At 43.5% G+C, this 19130-nt stretch overlaps 1 protein-coding gene across 3 annotated transcripts in view; it reads left to right on the forward strand.

Annotated features, from left to right (window-relative positions):
• Nucleotides 1-8364: 8364 nt before the first annotated feature.
• The window catches only part of Mmaa (metabolism of cobalamin associated A), a 29356-nt gene continuing 18590 nt past the window's right edge, over nucleotides 8365-19130 (forward strand). Inside the window, exon 1 of one of the 3 annotated variants that reach the window (XM_032887661.1) lies at nucleotides 8365-8406. The gene's annotated coding sequence lies outside the window, so the exon portion shown is untranslated. Of the gene's footprint in view, nucleotides 8407-8541; nucleotides 10620-17998; nucleotides 18480-19130 lie in introns of those variants that run through there. The other 2 variants (XM_032887663.1, XM_032887662.1) reach the window with 2 other exon arrangements.

A 19130-nucleotide genomic window follows, 5' to 3' on the forward strand; every position in this document is an offset into this window, starting at 1 on the left:
CCTGTAACATTTTCTCCTATAAATGTTTCAACAAGTAAGCACAAGCTTTTTCTTTGGTGTGTGCATGCACACGCATGCACGCAGATGTGACGCAAGTGTGAGTCTGTAAGGGTGCACGCTCTGAAGGCCAGAGGCTGATGGCGGGTTCTTCTATCGCTCTCTACCTCCATGTTTGAGACAGGATCTCTTCACTCGAAGGGCTCGCCTGCCCGGCTACATTGGCTGAACAGAGAACTCCAGGATCTACCTGTCTCTGTGCCCTCCGCCCGGGAGTTACAACAGATGCATGTGGCTGTGCCTGGCCTTTTAAACACTGTTAGACTTAACCATTGTACTTTACATGTAGGTGTTTGGCCTGCAGATATGCGCGTGCCCGTGAGTCTGTGTAGTGCCCACAGAGGTCAGAAGAGGACATCAGGTCCTGCGGAACTAGAGTTATGGTTATAAACCACACAATGGGTGTTGGGAATCAAACCCAGGCATGATGCAAGTGCCTTAACTACTGAGCGATTTCTCCAGTCCCTGCCTGGCTCTTCAGCAGGTTCTGGGAGCCCCAAACTCAGGTCTGCAGGCAGGCACAGTACTGTACTCACGAAGCGCACCCACCCCCAGCCAGGAGAATAATTTGATGTTGAGATTCCCCTCTGGTATGCCAGAGACGCTTTCCACTGTCCAACAAAGGACTCTCAGAGTCACATTTAAATGCATGGATGGTAAACTATCACTTGCTTGTTACTGCTTTAATGCTGGACTATAATTTTCAATGATTTTATGTCACTTATAAAGTGTCACTGAATTTTCTTTTTAATAATAGCCAGTGGATCTTGAGCTTTGGGGTGAATATTTGCACCATCTGACCTGAGTTTCTGACTCAGTAAGTCTAGGGCAGAACCAAGGAATACGCACGTCTGACACCTTGAGGTAGTGTGGATTCTGCTAATCCAAAACCGATAATTCAGTTATCTTGCCACCTTGTAATGACACAATGTGTGAGGAGTGGTTTCAGGGGTCTCTAAAAGGTACTCATTCTTCCTTTCTCCGAGGTCTGCGCTCTCTTTGATTTTTCAGGAAAAACATAATGTTTTCCTGGTAAACAGAGGAAATGGGCAAGTCTGTGATGGGCTTCTCTGCTGCCCCTGTGCTCCGTGTGGAATCTTACTGCCTGGCACCACAGCACCGTCAGCTGGCCCCGCTTTGTTTTGAAAGCCACCTGCTGTCACTTAACTCACTTCCTTTGCTGTTTTCCTTCCTGCAGAAACTCTTCGACCTCTGTCCCATACACCTCCTGAATACAGAGGCTCTTGTCTTACCTCTGTGGTTTTAACCCTTTTTACTCCTTTTGGAGTTGTAATCTTTTTATTCCTTACATTAAAAAAAAAAGTTGCCTTAGCCTGTGCTCTTTTGCAGATCCACATTCTTAAGTTATATTTTAAAAACCTTCGTTAAATTCTATCGACATCTTTAGCCCTAGTATGGTATCAATAGCAGCACATGGAAGATTTCTCTGGCACCGTCATGTGGGAATTCTGAGTAACATTGGAAAATTTGCCAGTCAGGTGCTAGTATAGTCCGTGAAGTTGCGTGATTAGGGGATTAAAATTATTTCTGTCGCACTCTAGTAAACCACTGCCCAGTGGGGTGTAGTAAACGTCAAGTACAGGATAACAGAGTCAGCATGAGCCTGCCTTTGTTAACCACCACACACAAGGGGTCGATGCTGATCCTGTGACAGAAACTTCTGTGTAATTTGTGGACTCTGGTAGCATCTACTTCATAGGACTCCTGGGAGGAAGAATCAGTACAGGGAGTACAGGGAGGACAGGGATAGCCTGTAACAGTCCTCAACTGGGGAGTTATAAACCAGCTGTCGCCTTTGGCTTCCCCTTCGTGGTGAGACCCACAATGGGAAGACTTTCAGAAAAGAAGACATCTCCAGAGAGTGCAGAAAACTGTAGGCAACAATATAACTGTTCTCAGAACTATCAGAAGTTAGCATAGAGTTAAAACAGTGTAAAACAGAAACGGAAAGACCAGCTCGAGCATGTGTTTTTAGAGGGGAAGGAAACGTGGGGAGCTGCTCAGAACACTATTCGTAAGTTTTAGGGCTGAGGAGATGGCCCAGTGGTTAAAAGTTCTGGCTGCTCTTCCAGAGGATCTTGGTTCAATTCCCACTCTCCACGTAGTACATCACAGCTGTCACAAATCTACTTCCATGGGATCTGGCACCCTCTTCTGGCTTCTGAAGGCTCTAAACACACACACACACACACACACACACACACACACACACACACACACACACACTCACGCACGCACACACATACAATTTTTTAAAGTGAAGTTTGAAACATAATCTTGCTAAATAAAGCACGACTGGCAGTCAGAAAAGAAGCAGAGAGGAAAACCTTCAAACCCTTTCAGACTCATGTTCAAAAAGTACTTTCAAAGAACTTCTTAGCATTAAAAATTATTTATCTTCTTAAAATTCTATTAAAGCAAAGCTTGTACCTTCACAAGTCCTTGGAAGAGGTGCAGTCAGCACAAAAGCTGGATGCTGCAATTTTTTTCTTAATGATGAATTTCAAGTATTTTGTTGGAATAATGGGATGAGAGAGGTTTAGTTGGCACAGGAAATCCTAGGGGCTTCCTCCTTGAAACCTTGCCTGTCTATAAAACAGAATGAGTCATCTTGTCGACCAGAAGCTTAGTTTGCAAGTGGTAGTTTCCCCAGCGTCAGCATTGTGCAAAGAATTTTTGTTACACCATCAGGTGCATGTAATTGATATTTTGTCTACTTATTAAATTCATCAAAACAAACAGATTTTCTGTTTTGTCAACTAAAGCCATCAGGGGGAAGGGATGCAAGGAAGAAGAGTTTTGTGACTTTTAAATATGCTGTAATTCTACTTCTGGTACAATATTTAGAGGGGAAATAGCCAGCTTCCAGTGTTTCCAGACTACTGTGGCTCAGGGCAGAACCAGGTTAGTGCAATGGTTTGGAAACTGGTTCTAAGAAGCCCACACTCATTTCCCTTGTGCATTCTCTGGTGGAGGAGAACCACACCCTGGGTGTCAGTCTGAACTTCCGAGGCCAGCAATCTGGAATGTGGCCATCTCTCTGTTTATTTAAACGTTTTCATTTATGCAATTTTGTAGTTTCAGAATACAGCTCTTACCTTTCATGAGAAGCATTTTAAAGTATTTTTTGCTACTGTTTAGAAAAACTCATATTAAAGTTGCTGCTTGCTAGCATGTTGAAATCATTTCGTACAGTTCATACCTATGACCTGGCACTAACTGTGGCAGAATTAGGAGACTGCACCTTCAGCGTACGGGGCAAGTAGCTGTGAAGGCAGATTTGTCCGCATTGAGCTGTGAATACTCTCTCTTCCTAACGTTTGCCTCTGGAAGACCGTGAGACCCTGGAACAGAGCTCAACAGCCCCACTTCCTTCAGGCCTAGGACAGACCCATCCGTAAGCACGCTGGTGGCCCTGGTCACTCACACACCGCATTACGTAGTAAAGCTCCCCCAACCCTAGTTCTACAGTTATTCTCATGATGGGTTAGAAATACAGATCGGGTTCATTGCTGCTGGGGTATCTCTGTCTTTCTGTCTCTGTCTCTCACTAAGCACCTGACTGGACTTCAACTGGCCTAGGCAGGCTTTGAGTTTGTGATCCTAACTTAGCCTCCTGAGAAGCTTGAATTACAGGCCTGTACCATCAGGCATTTGATTTATTACTTATGTTGTGTGAAAGTTACATTCTGGAATAAACCCCATTTGGCTGTTGTACTTTTCCTTATTTTGCTGCGACAATCTGCTGGTATTTTGTACAAGGATTCTACGTCTGCATCTCTACATGGTACTTGCTGATGACTTCTCCTAACAGATCGGGTTTTCTAAGGTGATGCTGTCATTGCTCCCTCAGTTTTCCAAGTTTATGCATGACTGACATCACATGGTCTTTAAATGTTTACAGATTTCATTGGTGAACCCATCTGGGCCTAGAGGGTTTTTGTAAATTATTTTTATTTTTTTTTAATTCTTTTTTTTTTTTTTCGGGGCTGGGGACCGAACTCAGGGTCTTGCGCTTGCTAGGCAAGTGCTCTACCACTGAGCTAAATCCCCAACCCCTAGTAAATTATTTTTAAACTAATTCAAAGTTTCTATGTCCTTTTCAGTCAGTTTTGGCTTAGAGTGAATGTGTTCATTGATTCTGTTTTCTGACTTTATTGGTCTAAATTAATTTTTAATATTCTTCTACAGTTTCACTGGCATCTTTCAACCTTAGGACCACTAATATTCGCGGTGGGCGAAGATGAAGGCCACGTCTGTGTGCTTGGCACAACCCTAGCTGCTTCTCCAGCTTTGCCCACTCCATGAACAGCACCGCCTCTGATCGCCACAACCAAAGATGGCCCCAGGCATCGCCCTCATGCCCGGGCACTGGGTCAACCAAAGTCTTATGCCTGTGGAGAAGTGGTCAATTCCTCCAGATATGGCTGGTTTCTCTCTTTATCCTCATTCCTCTAAGAGTTTCTCTAGGCTGGATACTAACTTGTCCCATGCCCCACAGTCCGCTGGCCTCTCTTAGACGCTTTAGTCTTTTCCTGCTACTTTTTAAAATAAAGGCTTAAAATACATCTTTGTCCATAGAATACTTCAGCTGCACTGCCTGTAATCCTAGATAAAGATGGTAGATATTAATGCATTGATGGTTATGGACAGTGTGTTCATCTCCGACAGTACCATGGGACTAGAAGTAGCAACACATGTCAATCTTACAGAAAAGCTTAGACAGCAAGCACAATGATGCTAGCCTTAAGAAAAACTGACAGACATTAGAAAAAGAGTCACAGACCAACATCACTCATAAATACAGATGCAAAAGCTCCACACAAAATGCCGGGACAGAGTTGAAAGAAAAAGATAGAATGAGAAAGAACAGTAATTCCAGAATAAAAGTTTGTTGTGTGATTTAAGTATACTTCCCTAACCAGGCGACGAGCTGATACACGCTCCCAGGTGGGCAGCTTCCCGATTCTATTCTCCTCCCTGAGAAAGGTCAGCTGGCCACATCCAGCGTGTGAACCGGGCCAGGAGATCAGGAAGTCACTGCCCTGTGTGAGCACTCATCTGCTGCCACCTGCTGGGAGGCAGGAATGAGCTTCCAGCATCCTTAAAAGGTTTCACAAGGATGACCTTGTATGTACATCTTTGCCTATTCCATAAAAACGAATCTAAAAATGTGTCTGAAAGAAATGAACGATCTTGGTATGAATTAGCTGCAGATAAGATGTGGCCTAAATATCAAATGGAGGCTGCATTCTTTTCCATCCATAGAAACTAGATGGCATATTTGCACTTCCCACGAAGTGGTTTGCAAGGCAGTTTCTTAAAATGCTGACCTTCAAAAGGACTGGTCAAGTGTTCACTTAAAGGTAAAGAATGGTAATCATTCGACTTGGGCTAGTGGAGAAATGAAGTGGTCCAGACAAACAGATATGTATGGAAACAGACCCTCTAAAGCATGCAGCAATGGTTGTTGGAGGCAGACCAATGACACCTCATGACCATCCTCTGTCATCTGAACCAAGGAGAGGTGTAGCCCTGACTTCGAGTGGAGACTGCCGGGTTGGATTTCGAAATGTTTGGGACTGCTGCTTCTCACTCTGGTTTCTCTTTTTCACCATCTTATAATTCTGCCTCTGGTTCCAATGACTGTTTTAGTACTTTGGGTGCACAGAATTTATTTTCTAGTCACTTAGGTCCAGAGGGGAAATAATTTTGCCCTGGATAGAAACCCAGAGTCTCACCTGTATCTAAATTAGAAACTTTGGACAAAATTTAGAAAATTTAATCCTTTGAGACTCAGGTGAGATTCTGAGTGTTCCTCTGGGAACGAGGACTGAGTGGATTTTGCATGAGAACATTATGAATCTTTGGGGGCCAGAGGGTGGAGCGTGATAGGGAAAGCTTCCTCCTAACAAAGATTTCCACACTCTCATCACCAGAGCCTGTGAATATATTTCCTTCTAAAATGCAAAGGGGCTTGGGAGATTTGATTAAGGACCTTGCAATGGTAAGATTATTCTTAGTGGGCCCACTTTTGTCACACCAACCCCAAAAACTAAAGAGCCTTTTACTGATGCTACTGGCTTTGAAAGTGGAAGAAAGGGGCTGCGGACCAAGGCACCTCAGGGGCTTCTAAAAAGCTCAAAAGAACAAAGTAATACTCTTCTCTAAGATTCTAGAAAGGAATGAAGTCCGCTGACAAGCTGACTTCAGCACAGGGGGGATTAATTGCACCCTGACCTACAGAAAACAGCCAATTTCTGTTCTTTTAAACTGCTAAGTTTGTACCAACTTTTATAGCTGTGATAAAAAAAAAATACGACAACTGCAGTTACTATGTTCACGCAGTGCAGCTTGAGATTCCCACGTGATAATTCACTTGAAGGAAGCAAAGGCTGATTATTCTGCATATCCCGACCCTCTGTTGCCTAGATGATCTGATTCCCAATTCTCTGTGGCTTACAGCACCTGCTCTGGTTCTCTAGTCTTGAAACACGTCAGAGATGGGAACAGGTTGTATACAAGTAAGACGCCATGCTATGAAGGGGAATGAGCATGCTATCAGGAGTTCTAGGAGCCTGTATCTGGCAGCTACTCAAATTTGTTTGAAATGAATATTCAAAAAGTCATAACTGACAGATTACAAAGACTCACAATTCTTATACCATGGCGCACAGCACCTGTCTCCCTCTCTGACATGTTTGAAGACTAGGGAACCAGAGCAGGTACTATAAGCCACAGAGAGTTGGAAATTATATGCATTACTTTGGCTGAATTCCCAGGCCTTATATGGAGTTAAATATGATACTTGTAATAATGAGGTCGTTCCTAAAGACTTTGCAGAGTTCTTAGACATGGTGCAGCATTTGCTAAGGTCAGATTATAAGAAAACTACTATATCATGGATTTTGTGTTTCTTATCTGTGAATGTTTAGTTAAATAATTGCCAGAAAGTTACACTGATTTGTAACTTTCAAAAATATTTTCATGTGTCTGCAAGTATGAATGTGTGCCTGGTGTTCTCAGAGGCCAGAGGACTGGAATGATTTTTTGGAACTGGAGTTAAAGACAGTTGTGAACTACCTTGTGGGTCCTGGGAGCCCAATCTGGCTCCTTAAAAAACAGCCAATATGTTCTTATGTTAATAAGAACCGTAGCTCTGGCCCCAACAACTTTGTTTTTAAAGTTTTCAAACTTAAAGTGGAAGAGTTAACAAAAAGCACTTGCAGCTGCTGTTTAAACTACCTTTCAAAATATAATATCCTACTTTTTCTGTCTCCACATACTTTCCTTCTGGATTGCCTGAAATTTGTAGGTCTCGTGACTTCAGACCTACTTGATTATACATGACTAAGAACAAAATGTTCCTTCTAAAAGATCATTCCTGAGAAATTTAAGTCGATGTGTTCTTGTGTTAAAATTTGAAAATCTTTACTGCTACCTAAGACTGCCCGGCTGCCTTAAATAGATCCATGCTATTTTTTCCAATACTAACAATTATGAAAACCAAATAAAGCCAATTTTGAATTTTTCTGCATGGCTCTTAATGAGATTCAGACTAATCACTTCGAGAGGAGGCTGAACATAGGTGGAGCTCTCACAGCCTCAAGGCGGGTTCCAGTCCCGTGTGTCTGTGTCTGTGTCTTTGTACCCTCCTCCCCCCAGGACAGGAGCTCCAAGATAATAGTAATAAATAATAATAATGATAATAATAATAATTTACCATTTCGCCCCAGTGCAAAGTAGAACTAGGTCAGATCCTTTCAAGGGAGAGCCTGCCCACGCCAGACGAACCTCCCTGGGCATTGCTGAGGTGGTGAGCAGAGGTCTCTGAATGTGGGGCATGTTACGAAATATTCTTATGAGTGCATCAGTTTTAAAGTGAAGAATTGTGGGCCCTTGAGCCACTCAAACCCGCCATTGTTCAGACTTGTATTTCGGCTGTGGGTGGAGCGGTTATTCCAACAGGTGGCAACGTGCTTTGCAAAGTTTGTCTAGGTCGTCATCAGTGACCCATCTCAAGCTTCCACGCGCGGAAAGAGAGGGCATGGCACCGCGGCCGCTGGGTCGGCAGGGCCGAGACAGCCTAAGCCAGGACGCATTCCAGAGAGCAAAAGCCGAGCCCACAGCGGCCTCCACCACCCACTTCCCGCCCAAACAGACCCCCGCCACCCGCGCATGCGCCCGCCGCGAGACAGGCCTTCCTTCAGCGCCTGCGCCTGCGCGGGGGCGTCACGTTACGCCTGCGTGCTGCCGGAGGCGGAAGGGGCGGGCAGGGCGGGAGGAGCGGGCGGAAGGGGCGGTGCTTTGCTGCGCGGCCTCGCGAGGGTGAGTGTGGGGCCCGGTGCGCGCGGAGGCCAGGAGTCGGGGCCGGTCCGTCCTCCGCCCGGGGTCAGCCCCGCTGTCGGGGGCGCCCCCTGGAGGCTCGCGGGGGGCAGCCGAGGAGGATGTGGCTGAATTAGGGGCGGGGTGGATGTGGTCGGGCCTGCAGGAAGAACTGGAAGGGACTGCGTGCTTTTTCCTTACATAAGAAAGGCGTCGCAGACACTGCTGTCAGGATCTGTGGGCTGAGTTGTGAGCTCCTCTCGGGCAGCAGGGAAGGAGACGGGGCCAAAGGCTGTTCCATGTTAAGGAGCTCCGCCTATGGAAGGGAGCAGCAGACACCTCAGAGTGGAAGGAATACCCATTTGCAGAGGATTCAAAGCAGGATACAAAATAGGGTTCAGACTAGGAGTCACAAAGGGTTGTCAGGGTTCCAAACACCGTCTCGACAGGGCCTGTAGCGTTCCACAGAAGACATGCCAACTGCAGATATGTTTCTCATTTGAAAAAAATGAAAGATAGCCTAAGAAAAGGGTTTCTTACTGCCGCCATAAGAGCTCCTATGTATATATTTTGGAGAACAAAGAGACTATAAAAAGTGGCTAAACTGGGTAGAAAACCAATTTCCAGGAGAAACAAAACGTTTGGAGGTCATCTACAATGTCTAGAGTGTTCTTTGACAAAGTAAATATATTCAGGGAAATAGTATTTTTACTAGGCTGGTTCTTTTAAGGCTTTGTTTCCTATTAGGAGAGACTATAAACATGGAAAGTTATGTAATCATGAGGAACATAAATGGTGCTTACAAAATTTGAGGGTGTCATAAGAATATATTTGGAATGGATAGAGCAAGTGAATGGCTGAAATCTGCTCTAGCAGGTTGGTGTCATGTGGGAAAAGCAAACTTCTTCCTGTATGTAAGAAAGGTGTTGAACATTGCTCTAAAATCTTCATTGCCACTGGTCTTTTACAGAGATCTGATTTTTCTGCAATATGGAACAAGTATCTGTATTTTTATGTGATCCTCCCATTGGTTTTAATGTGATAGGTGTTCAGTTGAGTTAACATGCACCCTCTGTGTGCCAGGTACAATTTGTTAGTGGTCTGTGCAGATTTATCACCTAAGTTTGTATTCAGAATAATTTGGTGAAGAAAAGATTCTCCAAAGCCAGGATCATCAGGAGAGGGTTTAAGAGGGGAATTTAAGCAGAAGAAAAATGTTGTAGAAGAGGGAAGATGTGGCCTGTGGGTCAAATCTGGAAGTTGGGAAAGCAGCAGGTTTGGAAAACAGAGACTCCTAGGAGTCTGAGAGGAGAGTGTGAGAAGGTTGTGCAGCAGACACAGACTATCAGACTTTTTTCCTAGGGCATCAGGGTCACACAGAAGGCTTAGGACACAAGCAGTTGTGCTCCACTCCCACAGTCTCTGATTCAGAACCCTTGGAGTGGGCCTGAGATTTTCCCTCTTGTCAGGTACTCCTGGTCTGGTTTGGGGAATTGCTGTCATAGGATGTGAAGGAATTTGAACAAAAAAGTTCCAAGGTGGATCTTGCTGAGCATCCAAGGGCTTTGGAGAAGGGGTGGAGAAAAGAGCAGTGTTCCTCGGTGCTTGGCGCCAGGTCCTGCCTGTGTGCACAGCCATTCACACTTACTGTCTCCCTTGCCTGTGGGCCTGTTTACATTTGCACAGGAAGAACCTGAGACGTAAGATAGCTCAGTTCCTTGTGCAAGTCTCACTAGCACTGCACATTTTGACCAGAACAGAGCAATGAATAACATTTAACGGTGAAAGGCTCCCAGCACAAATTGACCTCACAGTAGAAATTTGGACATGTGACTCTTCTGAAAATAGTGAAAGGTAACCTCAGAGAAGCCCTCCCCAGGCAGTGAATGTGTTGTGTGTTTCTCTCACTTATCAGTGACTGGCTTAACTACTCTGCAAAACCATTTAAAACCATTTGAAAGGGTGAGGAGAAGCTTCCAGCAGGGGTGATGATGATAAGCACATCAGTGGCTTCTGACAGCTTAGCTCCCAAATCAAAGTCAGTTACACGCGGGGAATTGTGCTACATCATAGACACTGGTCTACTGTATTGAGTTCGAAATGCCTCTTCTTGTCATGGTAATTACTGAAATTAAGAATATTCACTTGATTAGTTCCAAGACAAATGTCCCAAGTCAGACCCTGCTGTTGAGCAAACTCCTAATGCAGAAAAATGGGTATGTATCAGACTTTTAAAAGAAAAATATATATTTAAAAGTATTCTGTTTTCAAAATGTCAATTAGCTGTCAGTAATGGAGTTATGGACTAATGTAAAATTATTGCTATATTCTTTGATTCTGTGAACGGTGAGCTATGGATACAGAGCAACCATGGTCTACAGAAGACTGCCATGTTAAAAGTTAGCCCTCTACATCTTTATGAGGGCTGTCAGAGAGGCAGGAGTAACCAAACTATGAAGAAAGCAACCATTGACTCTGTAGAGGACACACTTGGGCTGATTCTTGAAAGCTGAAGAGGATTCTGGGAGATGGTGAGAAAGAGTACATCCCACATAGAATATGGTGACAACCACTCTAGAAAATTGTTAGCCATCTCTGGATCTGCATATATACCAAAATGCCGACAGCAGCAAAGGAAAGGTTGAGGAGGGGATAGCGAGAATTCACAGAGGAGTGTGAGATATTGATGTACGATATTATGACTGCTTGCCTGGATTGTAAACTTCAGCGCCCTGCATATAGTAGCTTCTGCATGAGTATTTATTGAATTAATGGACATTCATAGAATAAGACATTTGCATCTTTTTAGGTAAGACAAGGTGAGCTTTGAATGTTTGAAGGAGAGTGTATGAGCATGAGATGTCTGACAGTATGGAGGATGAATAGAGCATGTGAGAGAGGTGGCTGTGGTAGACTGGCTGCACTAGGAAACCAGAGGAGATAGTGCTGGAGAGTGTTATCTGTAAAAGGGCTACACGATATCAATATCATTCGTGTTACATGAGTGTATGCATGTGTATTGTAAATATATGTCTTATGGCATACAGAGCTTGAAACCCACTACGTGAGAGAGAAGTGAAGGGTTGAGAAGAAAGAATAAACAAATCAACTTTGAGGAAATAGATGTGAACTTAAAATTTTATTATTTGTGTAAACTCTCTCAGGGGAAGTATGATTAAGTTTTGTTCCTGAAACAAAGCAAAGGTTTATTTTGGTTCAGTTTGGAGACTTTGATTCATGACCAACTGTCCCTATGGGCCCTATAGTGGCACAGTGGTTATGGTGGCACAGTGGTTATGGTGGCACAGTGGTTATGGTGGCACAGTGGTTATGGTGGCACAGTGGTTATGGTGGCACAGTGGTTATGGTGGCACAGTGTTATGGTGGGGTGGGTGGCAGAGGAGCTACCTGCCTCAGGGAGCCAGGAGTGGAGCTAAGAAGGGCTAGGATTCCAATATCCCTTTTAGGGTACCCCCATGGCACAGCTTTTGTGAGGACACATTTCCTTAAGTCTCTGCTGCCTCTAATAGTACCAAGGGCTTAGCACCAAGCCTTGGACCTTTAGTACTTTTAAGTTCCAAGCCATAGCAAGAAGTGATGACTTAGCCTATTTCAGTATTTATGTCTACTTAGGACTTTTCGTTGTATATTAAAACCCTGGCATCCTGGTTTGTTAAGTGTGACAGTACTTTGTAGTAAGCAACTGAATGTTGTAAATGCTATAGAATTCTATGTTTTAATAGTGCTTAGTTTACAGATTGTAAGATGAAGCCTTGCTGTCAAAAATCATGACAATTAACTGAACAGTTTGGTATGATTAATGGCTACATTCTTTGGTGTCTGTCCTTCAGGCAAAGGTGCTTAGTCACACGAGCAGGTGAGAGGCCCTTCTTCCGACTTAGACCATTTAGCCAGTGTAATGGATAGAGTCTGCTAGAGTGTTAATAAAATTACAACCTTATTTTTCTGTCCTGCCTGTGACATGTATATAAAGATAAAGGAAGTCGTTCATTAGGCCAAGTTATGTTCACTTTTAAGCAATGTAGTGTCCTCTTTAAAATCTGTTTGGTTAAATAATGGGGTTATGTGGATTTATTGGGTGTGACTTTTCTGTGAAGTGAACATTTTAAAATGTTTAAAATTTAGTCTCTTCTGTACCTAACTCATTGGGAAATCCTGCTGACTTTCTAAATTTGACAAAAGTAAAAAAATAAATAAATAAAAAATAAGCAGTGACGGCTGTTTAACTTTCTGTGAGATCTCAGCACACACTTCTGTGTTTAAAAAATCCCACCACTAGTGAGGCCTGGGCAATCCATAGTGCTGAGCTTCCTCACTGTACAACAGGGTTCCTTTGTTGTAGGGTTATTGCATGGATTAGTTAGGAAAGTACCCAGAACCTCATACATACTACACATGAAGTGAAGAACCTCGTATACAGTGCACATGAAGTGAAGCAGAGCTGTTGATGGCTGCCGTTCATGTAGTCCCAAGAGATGGGGTGCGTGAGGGCAGGGTGAGGGGGTCAGCCCTCAGACAGTCTGGAAGGTGTCAGTAGAATCTGGATAATCCTGTTAGTTTATTGGGGGAAGGTAAAAACGATACCTTTATTCTCTTAGTTCTTGTGTATCACTTAAAGGACTTTTAGGACCTATATGGGTGTGAAAGAACTGCCTGCAGAACAAACTTAACCTGGTCAGATATTAGCACAGGTTTTCCTGAGAGAGACTGCTATTACTGTTGTAGGCCATGGCATGCATGACGCTCTCAGTGAAGAAAAATACTATCTTAAAATTCTTTTAGGGAACTTCTCTCTTTATGTTAAGGGAAGCTATACTATTTTTATTAGGCAGTTTTTAAACCATTTTGTTTAGAGATTTGCTTGTTTTGTGAATAGACATACTTTCATCTGGAAGAGTTCTTGTTGTGGGTTTGGTTCCTTCCCTTTTTATATATTTCTTCTCTGGAAGTTGGTTAGATGTCGGAGATGTCTCGATGGACAGCGGGCACTTGAAAGAGCAAAGTGTGTTTTGTAAAGTTCTCTGCTCGCACAGGTTTTATTGTCAGTCAAGCTCTTTCCCATAGGCTGAGTTCTATTAATGAGTCTAACGAACAGTTCTGAAAGTTGGCCATGGGCCAGGCCCTGCTCTAGAGCCTGAGGAGGTAAAGACTTCATACATCCTTTCTGTGGGAGGACCGTCAGCTGACAAGAGTGATGTGATCTGGTTAATAGATTCCAAGACAAAGCCACAAATACTATGTCACAGGTGTGAACAGAAAGTTGTGGGAGCGCTGACGAGAATGGCTGAGGAGCATGGTAACTGCCTGGGAGGGTCTGAAGGAATGTGTCTCAGAGGGGTGCTGTTTGCCAGTCAAAAAGTTCTGGTAGTGGCCCATTGGGTAACACACCTTTCAGGGTGTGGTTGCACGTCCAATCTGTATGATTTTGATAAAAATCATAGCTAAAACATTGGCCACCTTTTTCACCTTGCATGTAACTCTTTTTACTAATTTCTTTTTTGGAAGATATGCTAATATTATGTCTAATTTGGAAGTTGACATGCACACATATTGAATGTAACACTGAAGGTTACAATAAATAGTAAAAGACTCATCAAGTTGATTCCTGGGTTAGGAAGAGATCTAAATGAGGAATGAAGGGTCATAGGTTCTGGCAAAGATAATTAAATCATGAATGGTTATTAGACATTTCTCATTTTAAAAAATATCTAAATTCTAATCTTTAAAAAAGATTTAGTGGAAAAAGATTTAGTGGTTGCTATAGCAACTGTATTAGTTTTCCATTGGTGGTGTTAGTGTATAGCAAATTATCATACACTTAGTTCCATAAGACAACACATTTATATTATTAATAATTAACTGATTTGTTGGGGAGGGCACACATGCCAAATTAGGTATGTGGAGGTCAGAGAGCAAATTAGTGGAGATGGCTCTCTCCATCCACTGTTCCTTAGGTTCTGGGAACCAAAGGCAGGTGACGAGGCTTGCCTGCTAAACGCCTTATCTGCTGACCTATCTGGCTGGCCCAGCTCATTTGTTGTCTTAGAGTTTGGATGGTCATGCCTGACACACGTTGACGTGGCTAAAATCAAGGTTTCGGTGGTCATTATTCTGCCCTCTTCAGTGAATCCTGCTTTTGGTTTTCTCAGCCTCTCCAGTCAGTCAGCCTTCACAGACTTACTGAGTCCATTTACTCCAGCCTCAGAGGCAACAGTGGACTGGGCCTCCTGGGGTCTAGGTGTTCTTTTCCTGCCTGCTCCTCATTTTAAAGGGCCCGCTGATACTCCGGAGTCAGCTCAGACTCAGTAGATGAATCTTTCTATTCACTAGCACCACCAGTTCTATTAGCACAGTTCAGTTCCCCTTTGAAAAGGAATAGAATATGTTGTGAGAGTTGGGGAAGTCAGACACGTGAACTCCGTCAGAGATACCATTATTATACACTAAAACACTGGGCTGCTTTTTAACAATATGGTCTGCCAAAACCAGCTTAGGAGCGCCATGGTAATCCTAAGTACATGAAGTTTTATTGTGAAAAATGCTCTCACCCTGTTGTATCTCTTATGAGCTTTAAAACACACTTGTATCTCATGGGTTTAAACAACATCTAAACATTGGTGATGTCCAAATTCTGCCTCAGCTCTGCTTTCAGCACAGCCTGAGACGGAAGTGCAACCACCCGCCCAGGTGGGTATCCATGGGCCTTCAAAATTACATCTGGGGTGGAATGTGGCTTAGTAGATAAAGCATTTGTCATCCAATGTGAGGACTAGAGTTCAGATCCTCAGTTCCCACATAAACACCTGTCAGGCATGGTGACAGACATGCATTCTCAGCACTCTAAGGCTGATAGAGGGATCGCCAAGTGAGTTTGCTGACTAGCCAAATTGGTGAACAAAGTTCAAATTAGAGAACTTACCTCAGTCTAAAGGTGGAGAGCAATCAAGGACAATATCTGACAACCCCCAGCCTCCACACACATGACATATATATGCCTGGCCATACCCATGCACACAAACATGTCCCCAACATACAAAATAAAAAAATAAAAATTGAAGTTATTTTATCTATTGTATCTATCTATCTGTCTGTCTACCTGTCTGTCTGTCTTCTGGTCATACCTCAAACCTCACCTCCCAGTCTTCAGCTTTCTGTAGCTCAAGGTAGACCTTTACCTGAGCCTTAATATCTTGTGTCCCCCATCTTGTATGAAAACAGCTCCTTCAGAATTCAAATGGAGTTTGTCTGAGCATCACCTGTACTTGGTCCACCCATCATCTCCTAGACAGTTACAATGGTTCCCTCACTGTTTTCTTATCTCGTTCTACATCTCACTCCCTGATATCTACTTTGGAATTTTACATGAAGTAGCCAGAAATCCTAAAAAAACAAAAAACCAAAAACCAAAAAACAAACAGTAATGTGCTGGATGGAGAGGTGGCTCAGCAGTTAAGAACACTGGCTGCTCTTCCAGAGGTCCTGCATTCAATTTCACATACCCGTGTGGTGGCTCACAACCATCTGTCATGGAATCTGATTCCCTCTTCTGGTGTGCATGAAAACAAAGCACTCATATACATAGGATAGATAGATAGATAGATAGATAGATAGATAGATAGATAGATAGATAGATAGGTAGGTAGGTAGGTAGGTAGATAGATAGATAGATAGATAGATAGATAGATAGATAGATAGATAGATAGATAAGCATGATAAGTTCTTTGTCCTGGCTTCTCATCTCATGCATTTAGTATACTCATCTGTCTGTAAAGTCCGTGTTCATCCTGTCTTTAACTGTACTTTCCTTGTGGCTCATCCAGATCCAGCCACAGTGACTGACTGACTGACTGACTGACTGACTGACTGACTGACTGACAGTATGTTGGTTTTCTCCTAAGACCAGAAACTTTACCATGGCAGCAACACTTTGTTGTTACTGTCATATTCTCCGAGCTGGACCGGTGCATGGCACATAGCAAATGCTCAAACATTTATTGGATGAATGCTTCATAATCTACTTGGTTTGGGTTCTTCTCTCCCCTCAATGTTACTTTGGGTTTGTTTGGTAACCATGGTAAGATCTCTTAATACAAAATGACATATTTTAAATAGTTGTAATTTGCTTTTAGACAGCATGTGGCAGTATCTTTTCTTAGGATGGTAGGACTACATTTGATAATGAGATCGTTCTGTGGTGTGAAGGTGTTTTCCTTTGCTCACTGGCCTCTCCATTTCACCTTAATATTCTCACACACTTTGGAAGATAGGCAGTTACAAATCTCTATTTCTCTTTTAGCCACACGACAGCTCTTTTGAAGTAACATACTTTGTTAAGAAGTAGTGTCAGAGCCAAAAGTCTTGGATTTTAGTCCTGCCTCTGTGACTACAGACACTAAATGAATTGATTTCTCCTTTGGTTAAATGAGACCAACAACTGCCATTCTACTGTCTTCATGGAACTGGAGAATAATAGAAAGTGTTCGAAGATGGTTTATAAACTCTAAAGTGCTAGAAAAGTGGAGAAGTAAGTTCAGATCAGCTATATCTTTTCTCTGTGGTTGATTATTTTTAAGTAACTACAGCATACCAGATGTGTCAGCTTTGTGGAGTCTGATGGGCAGGAAGCTCTTTAATCTGGTTCTGTTTTCCATCCCTTAATGCCATACCCAAGTCTGTGTTCTCCACTTTGTTTCCTTGCTAGGGACCCTGTCTCAGGTTTCTTACTCTGAGCTCTGCTGCTAGAGTCTCTCACCACTCCTCAGTTCTCACGGTGCTTCTGCGTGTATATACTGCTGTATACTGCTGCTGCTAAGACTGCTGTATACTGCTGCTGCTAAGACTGCTGTATACTGCTGCTGCTAAGACTGCTGTATACTGCTGCTGCTAAGACTGCTGTATACTGCTGCTGCTAAGACTGCTATTACTGTTGCTGCTAAGACTGCTGTATACTGCTGCTGCTAAGACTGCTGTATACTGCTGCTGCAAGACTGCTGTATACTGCTGCTGCTAAGACTGCTGTATACTGCTGCTGCTAAGACTGCTATATACTGCTGCTGCTAAGACTGCTATTACTGCTGTTCCTGCTGCTGCTCCTGCTCCTGCTGCTGCTGCTCAGATTGTACCACCTCTGTAAGAGTCTCTGTCATTTGCCCATGACAGTAGACAAAAGGGTAGTTTGGGCCTTGGTTTTTGTCCTGGTTTAAACCTCATCTCTTGTCACTAGTTCTGTATATTCAAGTCTCCTGCCTTCACTGGCTTTCCCAATCTAATATGGCAAGAACTAGACCAAGTACCTACACTGAATTTACACATTTAAGACCTCAGCCTGGAAAACCTGCCCCATCCTTTAGTGTTTTTTATTCTTTCAGACTTAGTCCTGGCATTGTCACCCCAGGGACTTGAATTCCTCAGTGAGAGTTGCTCCTGTGATGTTGACTTTTCCCTTAGCACTTTGTGCTTTGGGCTGTTTGCTGTTTTGTTCGGATACAGAGCGTCTTATTCTGTGAGCTCTTGACGTACTAAGGCTACGCCACTGAAGAAAACGAAGCGTTTTAGGAAGCTGCAGTGGATTGAATAGGAATCTCCACAGGATATGTCTACATCCCAAACCCCTAAACCTGGAAATGTGACCCTACTTGGAAGAGCAGTCTTTTTGTTGGAATTTAGCAATTACTTCCAACATTACAATAATTTGTTAGAACTGCTTGAGGAACTAAGTAGAAGATCAAAGCTGATGGCTGTGTATCTGTCACTGTTCTCGTCACTAACCGAATGCCTGAAACAATTGGCGTAGGGGAGGAAAGCCTTATTTTGCCTCATTGTCCCAGGTGGTTTCAGCACGTTATGGTGAGGAAGACACAGTGACTGGAACAGATGGTGGGCTCCTCATGTCACTCAGACATGCAAAAGGTCAGAGCTTGGGGCCAGAAGCAAAGAGAGCCAACTGTCAAAGCTTCTCCCACAGCAAGCCACTGTCGTCTTAAAGGTTCTACAACTTCTTAAAATCGTCAGCAGTTGGGGACCAAGTGAGTCCACACAGGAGCCAAAAGGACCAGGTCAGGGTTAGGCTGGAGCAGTGGAAACACCTGGCACTATTTCTGTCACCATCCATGTTATTCCGATGACCTGGGGACAACATGTTCTCAGGAAAGAGTGGCTTAATAAAAACAGATTCTTAGACTCAAGGAAAGGTCATCCACAGATAGCCCTACCCAGGGATCCATCCCATATACTGTCACCAAACCCAGACAATATTGTGGATGCTAAAAAGTATATGCCGACAGGAGCCTGATATAGCCATCTCCTGAGAGAATCTGCCAGAGACTGACAAATACAGAGGCAGGTTAGAGAAAGGACTGAAGGAGCTGAAGGGGTTTTCAACCTCATAGGAAGAAATATCAACCAACCAGAGCCCCCAGAGACTAAACCACCAACCAAAGAGTACACATGGAGGGATTCATGGCTCCATCCAATATGTAGCAGAGGATGGCCTTATCGGGCATCAGTGAGAGTATAGGCCCTTGGCCCTATGAAGGCTCAATTCCCCCATGTAGGGGAAAGCCAGGGTGGGGAGATGGGAGGGAGTGGGTGGGGGCACACTCTCATAGAGGTAGGGGGTGGGGGGAAGGGATAGGAGGACTCCAGAGGAGAAATCGGGAAAGGGAATAACATTTGAAATGTAAAGAAAATACCCAATTTTTTTTTTT

This window comes from Rattus rattus, chromosome 17 (assembly GCF_011064425.1).
Source record: "Rattus rattus isolate New Zealand chromosome 17, Rrattus_CSIRO_v1, whole genome shotgun sequence".
Taxonomy (NCBI): Eukaryota; Metazoa; Chordata; class Mammalia; order Rodentia; family Muridae; genus Rattus; species Rattus rattus.